The 21,673-nt window shown below is 46.6% G+C and overlaps 1 pseudogene across 1 annotated transcript; it reads left to right on the top strand.

Moving 5' to 3' along the window:
• Positions 1-8,026: 8,026 nt before the first annotated feature.
• On the top strand, positions 8,027-17,914 carry LOC308150662 (ATPase MORC2A-like; annotated as a pseudogene). Its single transcript has 26 exons — positions 8,027-8,094; positions 8,993-9,046; positions 9,220-9,254; positions 9,409-9,477; positions 9,682-9,772; positions 9,881-9,989; positions 10,940-11,099; positions 11,200-11,311; positions 11,530-11,655; positions 11,756-11,835; positions 11,937-12,019; positions 12,158-12,243; positions 12,651-12,791; positions 12,912-13,066; positions 13,205-13,333; positions 13,411-13,516; positions 13,773-13,905; positions 14,099-14,185; positions 14,277-14,557; positions 15,269-15,480; positions 16,373-16,430; positions 16,585-16,723; positions 16,811-16,978; positions 17,061-17,154; positions 17,596-17,760; positions 17,888-17,914. The product of its transcript is annotated as an ATPase MORC2A-like (transcript).
• The last annotated feature ends 3,759 nt before the right edge of the window (positions 17,915-21,673 follow it).

Here is a 21,673-nt window from a genome sequence, read left to right as displayed (position 1 = left end):
TGACATGTCTGCACTAATGTGCAGTGCACTTTATTTTGCTCCAGCTCTTTTGTTTTTGTTTTTTAAAGTGGAGTTTGTTTACATTTGTGATAACATTTCCTAACATTTAAAATATCCTTTTATTTATTTTACCAAATTCAGGCTGCACTTCTAAAATATTATTATTCCCTCAGGTAGGCCTACATCTTATGTTAGTCTCAAATGGGCCTTATTTTGTTTGTAAATGTTTACTTGCTGTTGCACTACTACTACAACTGTTTTATATCTTAAAGTTATTTTGTTTGTAAATGTTCACTTGCTGTTGCACTACTACTACGACTGTTTTATATCTTAAAGTTATTTTGTTTGTAATTGTTTACTTGCTGTTGCACTACTACTACGACTGTTTTATATCTTAAAGTGATTTTGTTTGTAAATGTTCACTTGCTGTTGCACTACTACTACGACTGTTTTATATCTTAAATGGATATTGCACTGATTGGCATCTGTGAGAGCCACATTTCAGGTTTTATAAGGGGTTGATTTTCTTGTCACCATACCAGGTAGACAATAAAAAAAAGTTCTATAGCATTCACTCTCTGTTGGTATTTTTTCCTGTTTTACAAAGGTTTTGAGCAGTGCCAGACTAAGTGTTAGCAATAATTTTACATCGAGGTGAGTATGCGGCTCAAAAAACATGTTTTTTTGTTTTGTTTTTTCAAACGCCGTTGTATCGGATCGGTACTCGGTATCGGCAAGTACTGCACGGTCAGGTATCGGTATCGGTATCAAAAAATGGTATCGGAACAACACTACTCTCAACCCAGACAAATGTGAGTTCACATCCCACACAGTCACATTCCTCGGTCATGTGATTTCATCAGATGGAGTGAAGCCAGATCCGGAGAAGACCAGAGCAGTGCAGGGGATGGATGAGCCAACAAATGTCAGTGAGTTACGTAGCTTTCTGGGCATGGTCAATCAGCTAGGACGATTCATACCAAACCTAGCAGAGAAGGACAAGGTCTTGCGGGACTTGCTGTCCAAGAAGACACACTGGTACTGGGGGACAGAGCAGCAGAGAGCCTTTGATCGTTTGAAGAAAGAGCTTTCCTCCACACCAGTGCTCACACTGTATACTACTGCAGAAGAGCGACACTGTGTGGTCACCTGTAGCATATGCGTCGAGGTCAATGACACCAACGGAACAGCGATATGCACAAGTGGAGAAAGAGGCGCTGGCATCTACATGGGCGTGTGAGAGGTTCAGCAGCTTCATCCTCTGTAGATTCTTTGAGCTGGAAACAGACCACAAGCCGTTGGTGAGTCTACTGGGAGGGAAAGCCTTAGATGAGCTACCGCCGAGGATCCAAAGATTCCGAATGAGGCTCATGAGGTATGACTACACAGTCACACATGTTCCGGGCAAAAGTTTAATGACAGCCGATACCCTATCACGTGCTCCACTGTCTAATGCACAGGGACAAGCGGATGCGAGTCTCCTAGAGGACACAAACATATATGTGGACGCGATCATCAGTAACTTACCTGTCAGTGGAGAGTATCTGAACAACCTTCGTGAGCAGTTGAAGGCTGATAGCACATGCTCTGCGCTGATGGAGTACTGCAAAGAAGGCTGGCCAGACAAAAGCAGACTACAGGGAGTGTTAAGACACTACTGGGCTGAGCGTGCGGTGCTGAGCATACATGATGGACTGCTGTTGAGGGGATCTAGGCTGGTCATTCCAGCGGCCATGAGAGATGACGTGCTGGCGAGACTACATGAGGGGCACCTGGGAGTGACAAAGTGTAGAGACCGGGCCAAGCAGACGGTATGGTGGCCAGGACTCAGCAGCCAGCTGAATGAACTGGTGCTGAAATGTAGAACATGCATCCAGGAGCGGACAAACGTCAGAGAGCCACTTATGCCAACCAAGCTGCCGGACAGGCCGTGGCAGAGACTGGGAGCGGACCTGTTCACACTGGAATACAGTCCTGCTCAGCTGTTGATGGGGCGCCAACTCCGCACGACAGTTCCGACCCTTCCCACTTTGTTGGATCCGGCTCTGCCTGACTATGTGAGGGTGGATGCTAGTGAAAGGGAGAAGATGTGGACTGATGCAAGGAACTTTGACAGGCGACACGGAGCGAAGAACCTGGAGGCACTGGCACCCGGAGAAGATGTGTGGATCACTGACGCAAAGGTCCAGGGCAAGGTGCTAGCAGCACACCACACTCCGCGGTCCTATGTTGTCGAGACACCTCAGGGCACGCTGAGGAGAAACCGACATCACTTGGTGACACTACACCATGACCGGGAGGGGGTTCACATGGAAGAGCCTGCAGTAGCGGCTCATGGAGAGTCAGAACCATCAGAGACTACTTCACCATCAGAGACTACTTCACCCAGCAGACAGGTCTCCACGAGTCCTACCAGAACAAGGTCTGGGAGAGAGGTTAGGAAACCAAGTAAACTTGATCTGTGACATGATCCATGTAATGTGAAACTGTTCTTGTTATGTTATTATTAGAGCAAGAGTAGTATGTTATATAAGTTAATTAAAACATGTAGTCTACCCTTTGTTCTCAAGAAAGGGAGATGTGGTATTATGCATGATAGGAGCATTATGGGTAATGACCCGAGGCACTGTTGAGCCGAGTGTGGATTAAACTGGTTGAGTTAAACGTGCGCAAGTTGTCCGAGTCCAATAATTATATTATAACTTCACAGCAACCATAGGATACCCCTTACATTTAGACTGTACACACAGGCAGTCCTAACATCACCACTAGACAACCATTACATTAGGATACCCCTTACATTTAGACTGTACACACAGTCAGTCCTAACATCACCACTAGACAACCATAGGATACCCCTTACATTTAGACTGTACACACAGTCAGTCCTAACATCACCACTAGACAACCATTAGAATACCCCTTACATTTAGACTGTACACACAGTCAGTCCTAACATCACCACTAGACAACCATAGGATACCCCTTACATTTAGACTGTACACACAGTCAGTCCTAACATCACCACTAGACAACCATAGGATACCCCTTACATTTAGACAAAGCTATACACAGTCAGTCCTAACATCACCACTAGACAACCATAGGATACCCCTTACATTTAGACAAAGCTATACACAGTCAGTCCTAACATCACCACTAGACAACCATAGGATACCTCTTACATTTAGACTGTACACACAGTCAGTCCTAACATCACCACTAGACAACCATAGGATACCCCTTACATTTAGACTGTACACACAGTCAGTCCTAACATCTACAACAAAATGGCGCCGGTTGGGTGGCTGCCAGTGGAACAGCTCAGTCTTACTTCTACTTTTTAGCCCTTTTTTAGCCCTTTTCAACCTTTTATTTCAAACTTTTATCTTTTATCTTTTAACCGGAGTGCTCAATATGTGCCTGATAAACGGAGGAATGCGGGTGTATTCCAGAGAGGAGCTCATTGCCTTTAGGAGTCGAGCCGCCGCCGCCCCCCCTACAGGAGTGCCCAGCGAAATAAGGACACGCAGACGGGGAACTAGGGCTGGCGCGTACGTGAGGGCGAGGAGAGACAGACAAGCAAATAGGACCTGCCTGCCGTCTGTTCTTATGGGGAACGTAAGGTCGCTGGTCAACAAGGCTGATGAGCTCTCTGCTCTGATGAAGGGACAGGGGGAATATGGGAAATGCAGCCTGCTATTCCTGACGGAATCCTGGCTGAATCCTGGTATACCAGACGGGGCGATGGAACAAGATGGTTTCACAATGGTCCGCGCGGACAGAACGAGAAACAGCGGTAAGATAAAAGGAGGCGGGATCGCTGTGTTTGTTAATTCCAAATGGTGCAAGCCAGGTCATATCACTATCAAAGAGCAAGTCTGCACTCCAGACATAGAACTGTTGGCGCTAGGTTTGAGGCCAGATCTCTGTCCGAGAGAGTTTTCACATGTTGTGGCTGTGACTAGTTACATTCCACCAAGCGCGAACCCGGCGCGCGCAAATGACGTCATCCATTCCTGTATCGCGGGGATACAGACCGCTCACCCAAACGCATTTATCATTGTGAATGGGGACTTCAACCATGTAAATATGGAAAAGACATTGACGGATTTTACCCAGTATGTCACATGTAAAACAAGGGAGAACAAAATACTAGACAAACTATATGCCAATGTGAAGGGAGCCTACACATCCACTGCCCTCCCGCCACTAGGGGCATCCGATCACAATATGGTCTGGATGGAACCAACATACACCCCTATCATAAAAAGGCTGCCTATCACCACCAGGACTGTCCAGCAATGGTCAGAAGACGTGGAGGAGGAGCTGAGGGCGTGTTTTGAAACAACCGACTGGGGGATGTTCCAGAGAGTCCACGGGGAGGACATAGATGGTCTGCTAGACTGTGTCACAGACTATATCAAGTTCTGCGAGGAGAGCATCGTCCCCATTAAAAAGGTACGGTGCTTTCCTAACAACAAGCCGTGGATAAATGGGAACATCAAGAACCTTCTGAAAAGGAAGAGGAGGCTGTTTAAGGCAGGGGACACTGAGGGAGCCAGGGCCACTCAGAAGGAGGTGAAGAAGGAGCTGAGAGCAGCCAAAGAGGAATACAGGAGGAAATTGGAGGGCGGGCTAGAGGCCCACAGCTCCAAGGAGGTGTGGAAGGGCTTCAAGAAGATCACGGGCCACAAGCAGCCACATCCTGTGGTGGAGGGGACCCGAGAGCAGGCAGATGACCTGAACTGCTTCTTTAACAGGTTTGACCAACCATCCCCCTGCCACCCCCCACAGCCCCCGACCCTGTCACAGCCCCCGACCCTGTCACAGCCCCCGACCCAGCCCCCGACCCTGTCACAGCCCCCGACCCAGCCCCCGACCCTGTCACAGCCCCCGACCCAGCCCCCGACCCTGTCACAGCCCCCGACCCAGCCCCCGACCCTGTCACAGCCCCCGACCCAGCCCCCGACCCAGCCCCCGACCCAGCCCCCGACCCAGCCCCCGACCCAGCCCCCGACCCAGTCACAGCCCCCGACCCAGCCCCCGACCCAGCCCCCGACCCTGTCACCCCCCCCATCCCCCTGTCACCCCCCACAGCCCCCGACCCTCTCCTCCCCTCTCCAATGTACCGCACCCCTGGCAACAGTAGCCCCCACTCCCCCTGACACCCCAGCAGCACCCCAGCAGCAACTGCCTCCCCTTACCAACACCAGGAGCCAGGGAGCATGCTTCACACCTGGAGACACCGGTACTCACAGCTTTATAACATCTGAGCAGGTGAGAAGGCAGCTTTCCAGGGTGAATGTGAACAAGTCCAGAGGTCCAGACAACATCAACCCCAGGGTTCTGAAGGTGTGTGCTGGAGAGCTGGCGGACACATTCCAACATCTCTTCAGTCTATCTCTAAGACTGAGGAGGGTGCCACAGCTCTGGAAGACCTCTTGCATCGTCCCAGTGCCAAAGAAGGGACGGCCCAGCACCCCAAACGACTACAGACCTGTCGCCCTGACACCACAGGTCATGAAGATCCTGGAGAGGCTAGTGCTGCAACACCTTAAGCCCCAGGTGAAGGACTTCCTGGACCCCCGGCAGTTTGCATACCAGGAGAGCATGGGGGTGGAGGACGCCATCATTTACATGCTGCACAGGGCCTACACACACCTGGAGAGGCCACAGAGCATGGTGAGGACCATGTTCTTCGACTTCTCCAGTGCATTTAACACTATCAAGCCATCACTGCTGGCTGACAAACTAGCAGTGATGTGTGTGGAGGACTCCCTGACGGCTTGGATCCACAACTACCTCACAGACAGGCGTCAGTATGTGAGACTGCAGGGCTGTCAGTCTGAGGTGGTGGTGTGCAACACCGGTGCCCCCCAGGGAACTGTTCTGTCACCCTTTCTCTTCACCCTCTATACCTCCGACTTCCAGTTTAGCTCCGACCAGTGCCACCTGCAGAAGTTTTCGGATGACTCCTCTATCGTCGGTTACATCACAGACGACAGGGATGAGGAGTACAGGGCCCTGGTGGAGAGCTTCGTGCAGTGGTGCGACACCAACTACCTTTTGCTTAACACCAGCAAAACAAAGGAGTTGGTGGTGGATTTTAGGAGGAAGAGAAGGACCCCAGCCCCCATCACCATCAAGGGGGTGGAAGTCGAGAGGGTGGACTCCTACAGGTACCTGGGAGTACAAATTAATAACAAACTGGACTGGACTGACAACACCGAGGCTCTTCTCAGGAAAGGGCAGAGCAGACTGTTTTTCCTGAGAAGGCTAAGGTCTTTCGGTGTCTGCAACAAGCTGCTGCAAATGTTTTACCAGTCGGTGGTTGCCAGCGTTCTGTTCTTCGCCGTGGCCTGCTGGGGTGGAAACATCTGTGCCAGGGATGCTGCGAAGCTAAACAAACTGGTGAAGAAGGCCAGCTCTGTGGTGGGGACCGGGCTGGACAGCCTAGAGGTGGTGGCAGAACAGAGGATGGGGAAAAAACTGGCGGCCATGCTGGCCAATCCCTCCCACCCGATGTACTGCGAGCTGGCAGGGATGAGGAGCAAGTTCAGCCACAGATTTGTTCTCCCCCGTCAAAGTACAAAAAGATTTGGACAGTCCTTTATTCCAGCTGCACTCCGACTCTACAACCAGGCCCTGCAGGGTGGGGGAGACCTGGAGATGGAACTTTTGGAACTTTTTACTTATTGAGCCTGCACTGTTTTATGTTTTTTATTGAATGTTTTTCTGTTTTCTGTACTGAATGTTTTCTGCCCTAACTGAGCTGTTTGACAACAAAATTTCCCCAATGGGGACAATAAAGGTTTTCAATCAATCAATCAATCACCACTAGACAACCATAGGATACCCCTTACATTTAGACAAGGGTACACACAGTCAGTCCTAACATCACCACTAGACAACCATAGGATACCCCTTACATTTAGACAAGGGGACACAGTCAATCAACCACCTGCTTCAGTGCAACAAGAATTGGGTTAACTAGTTCCTATGATTAAGTACGTGACTACAGGTGGTCAGAATCAGATACCTGGTTGAAAGTAAAATACTTTGAACATCCCTGCATATATATATACATGAAAACACAAAAGGGCATATCAATTCAGCACATTTATTTATACATTACTTGACACCATGATGTCAACGGGGAATTGCTACCAGCGATCATTTCAAAACGGAGAAAACCGAGGCTGCGTTCGTAAATACGCTCTGAAAATCTGATCACCACTCATGGAATGCCTCTTGTCCAATCAAATGACTTGGTCACTTTATGACGTTGCACCTAGTGTGCGTTCCGGCGCTCTCACGAGCTGGGATCCGCGCATTTGACCGTAACTCTATCTGAACTCGCTGGCGTTTTAAACGGTTTGCTAAAGTAGATAAATACTTCCTAACCGGGCCTTTACAGGTGTTTACTACGACTAGGTAAGCTACATGAGGATGTAGCTATGTAATCAGAATGTTAGGTGGGTTTTTGTGATATTACTGCTAGTTAGCTAGTTATTAGCTTTGTAATCAGTGTACCAACCGTTTTATCGAAGACTTGACTGGACGTTACTGCCTGTCAACGTTGACAGAACATAGTATGACAGAACAGTCTCTTCTTCTTCTACTTCCTCATCCATACTTAAGTCATAAAACGACGTCAAGATGAACCCTTTGGAATGATACAGAACCGTTTCAGAGGATTGTCTTTTGAGAGTAGACCTAAGCAGTCTTAAGAAAAAGCCTATAATATAATGCCCGATGTAGACACGGCTGCAGCGAGTAGGCTATGTCAACCATTAGGGGTTAATCAATGATTGAGTTGTTTCCTCTCTATGTGTTATGCTCTGCATGATCACACCTTATTTCAGGTCATTGTTTTTTCCCCCATCCAGATACGTTTATTTTTCGTTCATTTTTAAACCAGTGTACTGTTGTGATTGTGTAGGTTCTCATGAATAGATCCACTCCACTGGACTGAAAGGAAGTCAGAAAGAAGACCAGGAAGTAGTAGTTTTAGTGAGTGGTAATGGCCTACTCTAACTACAGCAGCCTGAATAGGGCTCAGCTCACCTTTGAGTATCTACACACCAACTCGTAAGTACCATCTTGGGGAAAATACACCCAATACATACCACACATGCATCACACCCAGACCAATTCTCACGCCACCAATGTTCACTTTGCCCAACATACCGACTTATGTTTTGAAGGTTTTCTAGGCCTATGGAATAACTGTTTACTAATGACTGCAGTCAGGTTTTTTTATTTTATTTTTTATTTAACCTTTATTTAACCAGGCAAACATGTAACAACAAATTCTTATTTACAAATGCAGCCTGACCAAAAAGCAATGGCTCTTTGGGGTGTGGTGGTACTGTATCCATTTTACCCTCAGTCTGTGACTTGCACTGCACATGATCCATAACAAGGTGACCTGCATGATTCCAAAGAAAAAACAGAGCTCTGAACATGTTACATGAACCATTTGTATGCTGGTGGATTTTGAGATGAAGCCACTCACTAGTGGTCTCCTGAGCCCAGGGCTTCACTGTCTTATCAGTGTAATCCAGAATCGTAGGGGCTCCAACACAGTTTAAAAGCTAAGTTAGAATAGACACTATGGATGACTATTATATTCTATATTTGGTTCAGTTTTTCTCAACTTGAAAATATGACGTACGCCATTATTTTAAGAAGGTGATGATATACAGGCTTAAGAAAAAGTGCAGATGTGATTTATCATATGAAGCCATTTTCCGCAACAATTTTTGTAACAGTCATTCAGGAGTGTTGATCTTCATTTTCTTACTACTGGACCCCTGGGTCCTACCCACTGATTTAGAGCCAACCATCACAGTACACAATCAGTCGCCCCCGCTATCCCTTACCACCACCCATAATCATTTCATACTACTTGCCCGCCTCTACCCAGACTTTCTTTGCCACTTAAATAAATGTTCAATTGAATTGACTGGTTGTTGTATGTTTCCAGGACAACCCACGAGTTTCTATTTGGAGCTCTGGCTGAGCTGGTGGACAACTCCAGGTACTAATAATGTCAATTGCTAAGGCCTTGAGTTTAATGACTCTTTTATTAACGATACACAACACTGTTCTCACTATGTATATGTGCTGCTAAATCACTTAAAATAAAACTTAGCAGTGTCAGGTTATGTTTACCCTGATCGGTCATACACCTGTCGATCATCTATCCTACAGGGATGCAAATGCAACCCGGATCGACATTTACACAGATACGCCATGCACACACATATATATATATATACACACACACACACACACACACACACACACACACACACACACACACACACACACACACTCTCCGACTCCAACACACATCTACCATCATGTTCTAACCTGTATTGCACCTCCCCTGGCTGACAGAGAAGAGACAAGACCTCCGTGGAGGCTACATGCTCAGTTTCCTGGACGATGGGACAGGAATGGATCCCAGTGAGTGCTACACTGATGTCACTCATATACAATGACTTACAATAACAGGGCTCTAACTAACAGAGACTGAGGTCCAAGTTATACTAGCATGTCTCATGGTAGGGTTAGTCTAACAAGTCAGTGCAGCATTGAACCATGCTTATCGCTGGCTCTTTCTCTACATCTCACTCACTCTCTCTCTCTCTCTCCATCCTTCACTCTCAGATGAAGCTACTCATGTGATTCAGTTTGGGAAGTCCAGTAAGCGAACTCCAGAGTCCACTCACATCGGCCAGTACGGCAACGGGCTAAAATCGTAAGAGACATGTGGAACTCCCAGATGAAGCTGACGGACAGACCCCACTGAATAGATGTGTTGTGTCTTTGGAGGTTATTGACTTACTGTGGTGTGTCTGTTCTTTAGGGGCTCCATGCGTATTGGGAAGGACTTCATCTTGTTCACTAAGAAGGAGAACACACTCACCTGCCTGTTCCTGTCTAGAACATTCCATGAAGAGGAGGGGTTGGATGAGGTCAGGGGTCAGCTGTAGTGGTTTAATCTGGCAATAAAGTGTAGGATGTCTTTTGTTGAATCCCAAATGGACTCCTAGCATCCAGGCACTTTATGTAGATCTGAAAGGACTGGAGAGGTGTATCCAATAGGGCCATGATTTCACTAGTTTCTGTTGTTTATACCTATTCCATTCAGTGTGTATGGCCTGTACAATAATGCTGGTTATCTTCCCTCACACCGGCAAATAACAAATGCAAACCAAGTCTGGAACCGGCCGCCGCGTTCAGACCGAAACTGAAAAGTTGGTTCGCAGCGGGAATCTGAAAATAGTGGTTCTCAAGCGGGAACCAAAACGTAGAACAGTCACGTCGTCAGTAGGTGTGTCACATTCTAGGCTGCAAAGACCAGCAAGAAGGAAGGAGACAAAATGGAATCTAATCTAAATCTAATCATTAGTGATCAAAACAATTATAAAAAGTTTCATCATTCTCTCTATCTTCCTCACATGCTCAGCAAACACACACACTCACACAAGCGAACGCAAATTTCGTAAGCCATTTCTATTCCAGTAATGGAGCAGCTGATTAGTAAGAGAACGCGTGTAGAAAGTGTCTTTTGTTTCGTTTCATAGAAAATAGTGTTTATTTCAGATAGTAGTGGAAGATATTATCCTAATTTCCAGTGAAGTAGCCGCCATCTAGTTGTGACATTTTTGTTTATCCTGCCCCTTCATCACCCATCGTTGATGACGCGGATGGTTCTGGTTACACTGGTATGAACGCGGGCTGGTTCGCCAGACAGCATCAAGGTTCGGAGGTTCCCGAACACGAACGTGAACCGGAACAGTTCTTTGTCGGTGTGAAAGCCGTATGAGTGACTCCTCTGTCAGGCGATGAGGTTAGGACTCAGTAAGATGGAGATTGTCCTTTAAGCATTTGTGTAATATTCAGTTATTCCCTCCCCTGTCAGGTGATTGTGCCTCTCCCGACCTGGGAACTGAAGACCAGGCAGCCAGTCACAGCTGACCCTGAGAAGTATGCCATTGAGACAGAGCTCATTTACAAGTACTCTCCTTTTAAAACTGAACAACAGCTGATGGAGCAGTTCAACAAGATAGAAGGTAGCAGTGGTAAGTGTGTGTGTGTGTGTGTGTGTGTGTGTGTTTTGCCGGGAGGGGGGGGGGGGGGGGGGGGCAGCTGTGTGTTTTAACAGCAGTCATTTGTGTGTAGGTACTCTGGTGATCATCTATAATCTGAAGCTGATGGATACTAGAGAACCAGAGTTGGATGTAGAGACAGACTACCAGGATCTTCTGATGGCTGGGACTCCAGCAGAGGGAGTGTGAGTATTAGTGTGTGTGTGTGTGTGTGTGTGTGTGTGTGTGTGTGTTTTCATTCGTGCATGATAGCATGAGGGGGGGGGGGGGGACATAAACATGAGGGGGGAAAATATATATTTTGGATAAACATTTGTACTGTAAATGTGCATGACTAACCTGTACTTAAGGTAGTGATCAAGACTATGTGTGTGTAGTGATAGCATCACTTCCATCCCCACAGTAAGCCAGAGCGGCGATCATTCCGAGCATACGCAGCTGTTCTGTACATTGACCCACGCATGAGGATCTTCATTCAAGGACACAAAGTCAGGACCAAGAGAATGTCCTGCTGCCTTTATAAACCTAGGTAACACACACACACTTCACAAAGAGGTCTTCGTGCACCTCATAGAAATCCAGGTGCACTCTATACAGTCTATACAACAACTGTGTCTGTGTGTCATCAGGGTGTATAAGTACACGTCAACTCGCTTCAAAACCCGTGCTGAGCAGGAAGTGAAGAAGGCTGACCACCTTGCTAAGATCGGTGAGTCTCCATTCGAAATAACTATTTTAACTCTCAGAACCCTTTTCTACACACTTAAACCACCTGTGCTGTTTGGCTGAATGCGTGTATGTGTCTTTCAGCTGACGAGAAGGCTCGCGAGGCGGAGAGTAAGAGTTTAGCTCTGGAGGCCAAACATGGCGATGACCTGTCCAGAGATGCACGGGTAAGAACACACACACACACACACATACAAAACGAACCATCACATTGTTGCATGGAAGTTATTGTTCTTTCTTAATTCTATAAACATGGCAATATCTTGCAACCCACTTGCAATATCATGCCCGGTCCTCTTCCCCAGGTCATGCTGAGGAAAGCCCAGGAGTTGGCCTTGATGCTTCGTGGAGATGCCGAGATGAAGAGGAAGATCCAGGAGACCAAACAGAAGTCAGTCGAGACGATCATTTACATTTACATTTTTGGCATTTAGCAGACACCTTATTCCAAAGGGACTAATAATCGATACATTTGACTAAGCAAGTGAATCATAAATTCACCTGTCGTAGCAGGAAGAGTAATCTAGCTCAGGCCAGGGGCCATTGGCAGTCGTGAAGACAATAAAAACAATTGTTTAAATGCAAGGGTTTATTTATTTACAGAAGTCAGTCTACCTTATAAATAAACAAATAAAATTAAGCTAGTTACAACTATAAAACGTACACATCCCTACTTCTCTCTCTCTCTCTCTTTCTCTCTCTCTCTCTCTCTCTTTCTCTCTCTCTCTCTCTCTCTCTCTCTCTCTCTCTCTCTCTCCACCCCTCTTCCCAACGCTTCTCTTTCTCTACCCCCCTCAGAGCATTAAAGGAGCCTAAGGAGCTGAGTTTTATCTTTGGGGTGAACATCGGGCAGAGGGACCTGGATGGGATGTTTGTGTATAACTGCTCTCGCCTCATCAAACTATACGAAAAAACAGGGCCTCAACTGGAGGGAGGAATGTGAGTCACACACACACACACGTACAGTATGTAACTGAAGAGGAAGTATGCTAACTGTGGACTCTTAATGCTTAACTCTACTATCAACTATAAATGCGTATTTCTCTGTATGTATGTCAGGGCGTGTGGAGGTGTGGTGGGGGTTGTGGATGTTCCCTACCTGGTTCTGGAGCCCACTCACAACAAGCAGGACTTTGCAGATGCTAAAGAGTACCGACATCTTCTGAAAGCCATGGGAGAACACTTAGCCCAGTACTGGAAGGATAGCAACATCGGTGAGACTCACGCAACAGCAGAGTTACACTGACACAACCCCTTAACCACTATAGAATGGTTCAAATTGTTTCTGTGTTTTGTTGTGTGTGTGTGTGTGTGTGTGTGTGTGTGTGTGTGTGTGTGTGTGTGTGTTGTAGCTCAGAAGGGCATTGTTAAGTTTTGGGATGAGTTTGGGTACCTGTCTGCCAGCTGGTCCTCGACCCCCTCCTCAGAGCAGAGGTACAAGAGACGCCGTGCCATGGAGATACCACTCACTATACAGTGTGGTAAGTTGCACTCACGCACACAGTAACTTTCAGCACATATACAAAGACACTGATCTCCTTCTCTCCATCCCCTACAGATACGTGTTTAAAGTGGAGGACTCTGCCATTCCAAATGGATGCAGTGGATAAACGATATCCAGACAGATGGGTGTGTCTGATGAACCCTGACAGCACCCAGGATAGGTACACAGAGAGACACCCACTATTACATATAGTCACCTTCTTAAAATAATGGCTTAAGTCACTTTTGAGGAAAATTATGTTTTTGCCTAAATATCATATATTCTAGATTTGGTTCAGTTTATTCAGACTTTTGCAACACTTTAGAAATATGTAAGCCATTATTTTAAGAAGGTGACAATATGTGTATGCGCTACTGATATGATGGAACTATTGGCATCATTGTGTGTGTGTGTGTGTGTGCGTTTTGGTGTTTTAGGTGTGATGCGGCTGAGCAAAAGCAGAATGTACCGTATGGAGTTCTAAAGAAGGACAAGCAGACAACTGAGGACAAACAAAAAGAGCTCACAGATAAGATCAAACAACAGCAGGAGAAACTACAGGCACTTCAGGTAGACACACAGTTACATAAACATGCACACTCCTTTTTCAGAGGGGAACTTTCTCATGTTTGTTGATTAAATAGACTTGAGCCCAAACTGTTTTTGATGAATGGCGTAAATCTGCACCCCCTAATTGGTGTGTGTGTCTGTGTCTGTGTGTGTCTGTGTGTGTCTGTGTGTCCGTCCGTCCTCGTGTCCTCAGAAAACTAGTACTATCAGGTCTTCAGCAGATGTGCGGAAGTTACCTTTGGATGTCAGCTTGAGACCTAACACAGAGAACTCTTCTCAGGTACCTCACACTGGTACATACTCTCTCTCTTGCTTTCTAAATATAATATAATATATACATATATCAATCTCCTGTTCTCTGGGTCTCCTAGGCAACCAGGTCGTCAGAGCGAGTGACACGCCCCCGCTCTCCCCCCTTACCCGCCGTCCTCAAAAAAAAAAAAAACTTCCCTCCATCCTTCAGCCGCAAACCCACTAATGCCCGGACTGCTGCTGCAGCTCCCTCTCCACCCCCTGCTCCCAAAGCTGACCTATCTAAAGCCAGAGCTGCAACAAAGCTCCCACCCCCAGCTGCAAAACCCACCCCCAAAGCACCTGCCAAGACCCCTGCCAAGCCCCCTCCACCCAGCCGCAGCTCACGGGTAAGTGTGTGGTGGAATTCATCAGCTTGCTGGGTCAGGGTTTGTTTTTGTGACTATTTGGTTTATACTTCAACCAAAAGTGTTGGCTAGGTGAACAGTAAGATCCATGAAATTGAAAAATTCACAAAACACAAAACACACATATACATATATATGTAGATAGTTAAATGTCCACCCATAGGTTGTGAGAGTGATAGCAGATGCCATGGATAAGTCATGGTACATTTACATTTACATTTACATTTACATCAACTACAGTTGACATCATGGTCAACTGTAGTTTGTGCTTGTTTATAAAGGGCTGGTATGATTTGCTGGCTGAAATGCGGACGAGCGGGAACTACGTAACAAGACTTGATTTTCACTTTCAACATGTGTTTAAAACCTGTGTTCTGACAACAGAGTATTGTCTGCTGCTATAAAAACACCTATGGCCTTTGTTGTGGCCTGGTCTAAATAGGTAGCGTAAATGCCACAGCTGGTTTCGAATTCACTCAGTTTTTTCTTGTACCTGTGATGTTCACATTCGGGTGATGCCGACTCAAATGAGTGAACAAGTTCGACGTACAGCCAGCTACATACCCGATCACAGTTGAACAATGCCGGCATATAGCTTTGGTCCGATCCACCTGTCTTTGTCCATCGTCATTGTAGGTAACCGAGAAACCGTAGTTTTCCCAAAAAGGAGATTTAAGGGAAGCTAGAGGAACTTCAAGCTCTAGTTTATCTGTGTTCGCCATAACGACTGCTAAATTACTAACGATCTCTCTGTGGCGTGAAGGAGGAGGAAGAGGAGGAGGAGGAAGAAGAGGAAGAAGAAGATAGTGAGGAAGAGGAACCACAGCTCAAGAAATCCAAGATAGCATCGGCAGTTGGGAATCGTGGTAAAGCTGTTGAGAAGGCATCTCCAGCCAAACGGGGCAAGGTGACAGAGGTATGTATGCACGCACATACACTAAACTACTTCTCAGACTTCCAAGTGTGTTGAGAGCATACATCTTTCTCTGTTAAGACCCTGGTCAAGTCAACTGTCCAGCAGATTCAGTCTCAGTTTTGTGTTGTTTCACAGTGTCAATTCATCACATTTTCAGTTCAGTTATAGTGATGGCAAGAAGAACCTTGCTTAGCACGTATAGACAGACAGATAGACAGACCAAAAGATGGAAAGACCTATCGTTAAGGAGGAAGTAAATGAATGAGGGCACATGAAAAGGAAAAAGGATGGAGTAGTGTTAGAAGAAGAGAGAGAAGAAAAAGAAGGCTGCCTTGGCTGAGAAGAAGTGGAGGTCCTTCAAAGACAACCAAGAAAGGAGATATAAAAGCACGTCAGTCCATGACAAACGTGTCAGAAGTGAGCAGGCCTCTATTAAAGCAGAGTGACTTGGAGGGTAGTCTCTATTATGAATGTGGACTCCACTATGTATGCTAGCTGGTGCTTTCTCAAGTCCCCAAACAGTGATAGCAAATGAAGAGACGGCTAGAGTTCCACAGCTGCCCCATGGTGCAGGTCTTCATGCAACGTTGAAGTGGAACAGCAAGACTGCAGCTGCAATCAGACCCACTCTGCTGTTGACCTTGTAGGTGGTCATGCCCCCTGCCAGCACTATGTTCCCCCAGCCTGAGAAGAAGAGTGTAACCATGGCAACATCCCGGCCGACCCCTGCGACACCGCCCCTGACTGGCAGAGCATTGCCCTCCTCCATCAGGACCAGCTCCTGACAAGACACGCTGAGTGACTGTCCAGTGGATAGGTTCTGGTATAATTCTGGGTTGTGAGCGTTTTTAAATGTACTGTGTTTTCATGTATTGTGTTGTGCATCTTTCAGGTGTCTGATAGTGATGAGGGGGAGGACCCAGCAAAGGATCTGAAGAATGCTCAGAAAGGTGAGAGATGCCAGGTGGTCTACAGAGTTCCACAGCTGAACACACAGTGGGACAACAGGACTTGGGATGTACACAAATGCTTATGCTCTGAAATGCATCCATAGTCCCTGTAATGAAATTGTGTATGTGTGTACATGTGTATTATCTCCTGTAGATAAGGGTTTGCTGGTGGAGGTGCGTGTGAGTAAGGAGTGGTACACCGGCAGAGTGGTTGCCATAGAGACCAGTAAGCAGAGTGTTCGTTGGAAGGTGAAGTTTGACTACGTGCCCAGATCCACCCCCAAGGATCGCTGGTACGGTCACTCTTAGAGAGAGAGGCATAAATACATAAATATGTATGCATTCTCTCTGTTCTCTTACACATCTGTGTGTGTCTGTAGGGTGTTCAAGGGCAGTGAGGAGGTGAGGTTGATGCGCCCCCCCTCCCCCATCACTCAGACCCCTGACACACAGCAGGAGACAGAAAAAGGAACCGCCCCCATGGAACCTGACACCAACCAACCAGGAACCAGTCGAGAGGTGACCGACAGCCTGGTCACCATGATGAGGTAAGCTAACAATGTCATCACTGGTATTGCTGTATTGTTTGGATATGATGTAACTGATGGTGTGTGCGTGGTGTGTCTCCAGGACACTGCTTCGTTATTTCTTTCCCCCTGATTTCCGGATCCCAAAAGATGACGTCAACAGTATGACAGCAGAGGAGCTGGTGGCCTTCCCCATGGTAAGACTGACCGCTGATTTGTACACACAACCCTTACCGTGATCCTCAGTTATAGAGATCTAATCTGGTCTCTCCGGGCTTTGATCTGCAAGGTTCTTAAAGCAGACAAAATCTGACAAATCATGGTGTCATGGAGGTGAGGTTCCAAATGGAAAAAGGGTTGAAAAAATCCCTCGGATGTTTTCATAATTCGACTAGGTCAGTTTTAAGTTTCATTTGGTTTCTTCAAATTTCTTCACACAATCATTGCCCATCGCTCGCGAGGTAGATGACAGCAAGCATACTGAAGAAGTGGAAGTTAGAGGGAACGCATGTGGAGAAGCTAAACAAAGCTGATTTGGCAAAGTGAATGCAAACAGAAGAGATGGATTATCACGAATGGAAGAGATGCATGCGTGCAATAATGTATCTGTATCTAATCCTGTCTGTGTGTCCCTGTAGAAGGAGTATTTTCAACAGTACGAGTTGGGTCTTCAGTCATTGCTAACTCGTACCAGAGCAGAGCTGATGCCAAGGCCAAAGCTGTGGAGTGATGAGACTAAGTTGAGGGAGGCCGATCAGAAACTACAGAAACTACGAACCAACATTGTAGCTCTGCTACAGGAAGTACAGGGGGTAGTTATACACACACTGTCTCTCAGACTTACTTACATACACACACACACACACACACACACACACACACATATACAGTCATACGCTGAACACTAATGTCTCTCCTTCCCTCCTGTAGGACTTAGAAGACTTCGAGGGAGATTAGAAAAGAGAAGAGGAGAGACTGTATGGGGGGGGGGGGGGAACATTATAACAGGATGTACTCTACTGTATGGGGGGGGGGGAACATTATAACAGGATGTACTCTACTGTATGGGGGGGGGGAACATTATAACAGGATGTACTCTACTGTATGGGGGGGGAGGAACATTATAACAGGATGTACTCTACTGTATGGGGGGGGGAACATTATTACAGGATGTACTCTACTGTATGGGGGGGGAGGAACATTATAACAGGATGTACTCTACTGTATGGGGGGGGGGGAACATTATAACAGGATGTACTCTACTGTATGGGGGGGGAGGAACATTATAACAGGATGTACTCTACTGTATGGGGGGGGGGAACATTATAACAGGATGTACTCTACTGTATGGGGGGGGAACATTATAACAGGATGTACTCTACTGTATGGGGGGGGGGGACATTATAACAGGATGTACTCTACTGTATGGGGGGGGGGGAACATTATAACAGGATGTACTCTACTGTATGGGGGGAGGAACATTATAACAGGATGTACTCTACTGTATGGGGGGGGAACATTATAACAGGATGTACTCTACTGTATGGGGGGGGACATTATAACAGGGTGTACTCTACTGTATGGGGGGGGGGGAACATTATAACAGGATGTACTCTACTGTATGGGGGGGGAACATTATAACAGGATGTACTCTACTGTATGGGGGGGGGGAGGAACATTATAACAGGATGTACTCTACTGTATGGGGAGGGGGAACATTATAACAGGATGTACTCTACTGTATGGGGGGGGAGGAGGAACATTATAACAGGATGTACTCTACTGTATGGGGAGGAGGAACATTATAACAGGATGTACTCTACTGTATGGGGGGGGAACATTATAACAGGATGTACTCTACTGTATGGGGGGGGAGGAGGAACATTATAACAGGATGTACTCTACTGTATGGGGGGGGGGGGAACATTATAACAGGATGTACTCTACTGTATGGGGAGGAGGAACATTATAACAGGATGTACTCTACTGTATGGGGAGGAGGAACATTATAACAGGATGTACTCTACTGTATGGGGGGGGGAGGAACATTATAACAGGATGTACTCTACTGTATGGGGAGGGGGAACATTATAACAGGATGTACTCTACTGTATGGGGAGGAGGAACATTATAACAGGATGTACTCTACTGTATGGGGGGGGAACATTATAACAGGATGTACTCTACTGTATGGGGGGGGAGGAGGAACATTATAACAGGATGTACTCTACTGTATGGGGAGGAGGAACATTATAACAGGATGTACTCTACTGTATGGGGGGGGAACATTATAACAGGATGTACTCTACTGTATGGGGGGGGAACATTATAACAGGATGTACTCTACTGTATGGGGGGGGGGGAGGAACATTATAACAGGATGTACTCTACTGTATGGGGGGGGAACATTATAACAGGATGTACTCTACTGTATGGGGGGGGGGAGGAACATTATAACAGGATGTACTCTACTGTATGGGGGAGGAACATTATAACAGGATGTACTCTACTGTATGGGGGGGGGGGACATTATAACAGGATGTACTCTACTGTATGGGGGGGGAACATTATAACAGGATGTACTCTACTGTATGGGGGGGGGGGGAACATTATAACAGGATGTACTCTACTGTATGGGGGGGGGGGACATTATAACAGGATGTACTCTACTGTATGGGGGGGGAGGAACATTATAACAGGATGTACTCTACTGTATGGGGGGGGGGGAACATTATAACAGGATGTACTCTACTGTATGGGGGGGGGGACATTATAACAGGATGTACTCTACTGTATGGGGGGGGAACATTATAACAGGATGTACTCTACTGTATGGGGGGGGGGAACATTATAACAGGATGTACTCTACTGTATGGGGGGGGGGAGGAACATTATAACAGGATGTACTCTACTGTATGGGGGGGGAGGAACATTATAACAGGATGTACTCTACTGTATGGGGGGGGGGAGGAACATTATAACAGGATGTACTCTACTGTATGGGGGGGGGAGGAACATTATAACAGGATGTACTCTACTGTATGGGGGGGGGAACATTATAACAGGATGTACTCTACTGTATGGGGGGGGAGGAACATTATAACAGGATGTACTCTACTGTATGGGGGGGGAGGAACATTATAACAGGATGTACTCTACTGTATGGGGGGGGAACATTATAACAGGATGTACTCTACTGTATGGGGGGGGGAACATTATAACAGGATGTACTCTACTGTATGGGGGGAGGAACATTATAACAGGATGTACTCTACTGTATGGGGGGGGAGGAACATTATAACAGGATGTACTCTACTGTATGGGGGGGGAGGAACATTATAACAGGATGTACTCTACTGTATGGGGGGGGAGGAACATTATAACAGGATGTACTCTACTGTATGGGGGGGGGGGAACATTATAACAGGATGTACTCTACTGTATGGGGGAGGAGGAACATTATAACAGGATGTACTCTACTGTATGGGGGGGGGGGAACATTATAACAGGATGTACTCTACTGTATGGGGGGGGGGAACATTATAACAGGATGTACTCTACTGTATGGGGGGGGGAGGAACATTATAACAGGATGTACTCTACTGTATGGGGGGGGGGAACATTATAACAGGATGTACTCTACTGTATGGGGGGGGGAGGAACATTATAACAGGATGTACTCTACTGTATGGGGGGGGGGAACATTATAACAGGATGTACTCTACTGTATGGGGGGGGGAGGAACATTATAACAGGATGTACTCTACTGTATGGGGGGGAGGAACATTATAACAGGATGTACTCTACTGTATGGGGAGGAGGAACATTATAACAGGATGTACTCTACTGTATGGGGGGGGGAGGAACATTATAACAGGATGTACTCTACTGTATGGGGGGGGGGAGGAACATTATAACAGGATGTACTCTACTGTATGGGGGGGGGGAGGAACATTATAACAGGATGTACTCTACTGTATGGGGGGGAGGAACATTATAACAGGATGTACTCTACTGTATGGGGGGGGGAGGAACATTATAACAGGATGTACTCTACTGTATGGGGGGGGGACATTATAACAGGATGTACTCTACTGTATGGGGGGGGAGGAACATTATAACAGGATGTACTCTACTGTATGGGGGGGGAGGAACATTATAACAGGATGTACTCTACTGTATGGGGGGGGAACATTATAACAGGATGTACTCTACTGTATGGGGGGGGGAACATTATAACAGGATGTACTCTACTGTATGGGGGGGGGGGAACATTATAACAGGATGTACTCTACTGTATGGGGGGAGGAACATTATAACAGGATGTACTCTACTGTATGGGGGGGGGGGAACATTATAACAGGATGTACTCTACTGTATGGGGGGGGGAACATTATAACAGGATGTACTCTACTGTATGGGGGGGGGGGAACATTATAACAGGATGTACTCTACTGTATGGGGGGAGGAACATTATAACAGGATGTACTCTACTGTATGGGGGGGGGGGAACATTATAACAGGATGTACTCTACTGTATGGGGGGGGGGGACATTATAACAGGATGTACTCTACTGTATGGGGAGGAGGAACATTATAACAGGATGTACTCTACTGTATGGGGGAGGAACATTATAACAGGATGTACTCTACTGTATGGGGGGGGGGACATTATAACAGGATGTACTCTACTGTATGGGGAGGAGGAACATTATA

Source organism: Nansenia antarctica, assembly GCF_963989245.1.
Source record: "Nansenia antarctica genome assembly, chromosome: 2".
Classification (NCBI taxonomy): Eukaryota; Metazoa; Chordata; class Actinopteri; order Argentiniformes; family Microstomatidae; genus Nansenia; species Nansenia antarctica.
The sequence above is the reverse complement of the archived record's forward strand: the minus strand, read 5'-3'. Positions and strand labels throughout refer to the sequence as shown.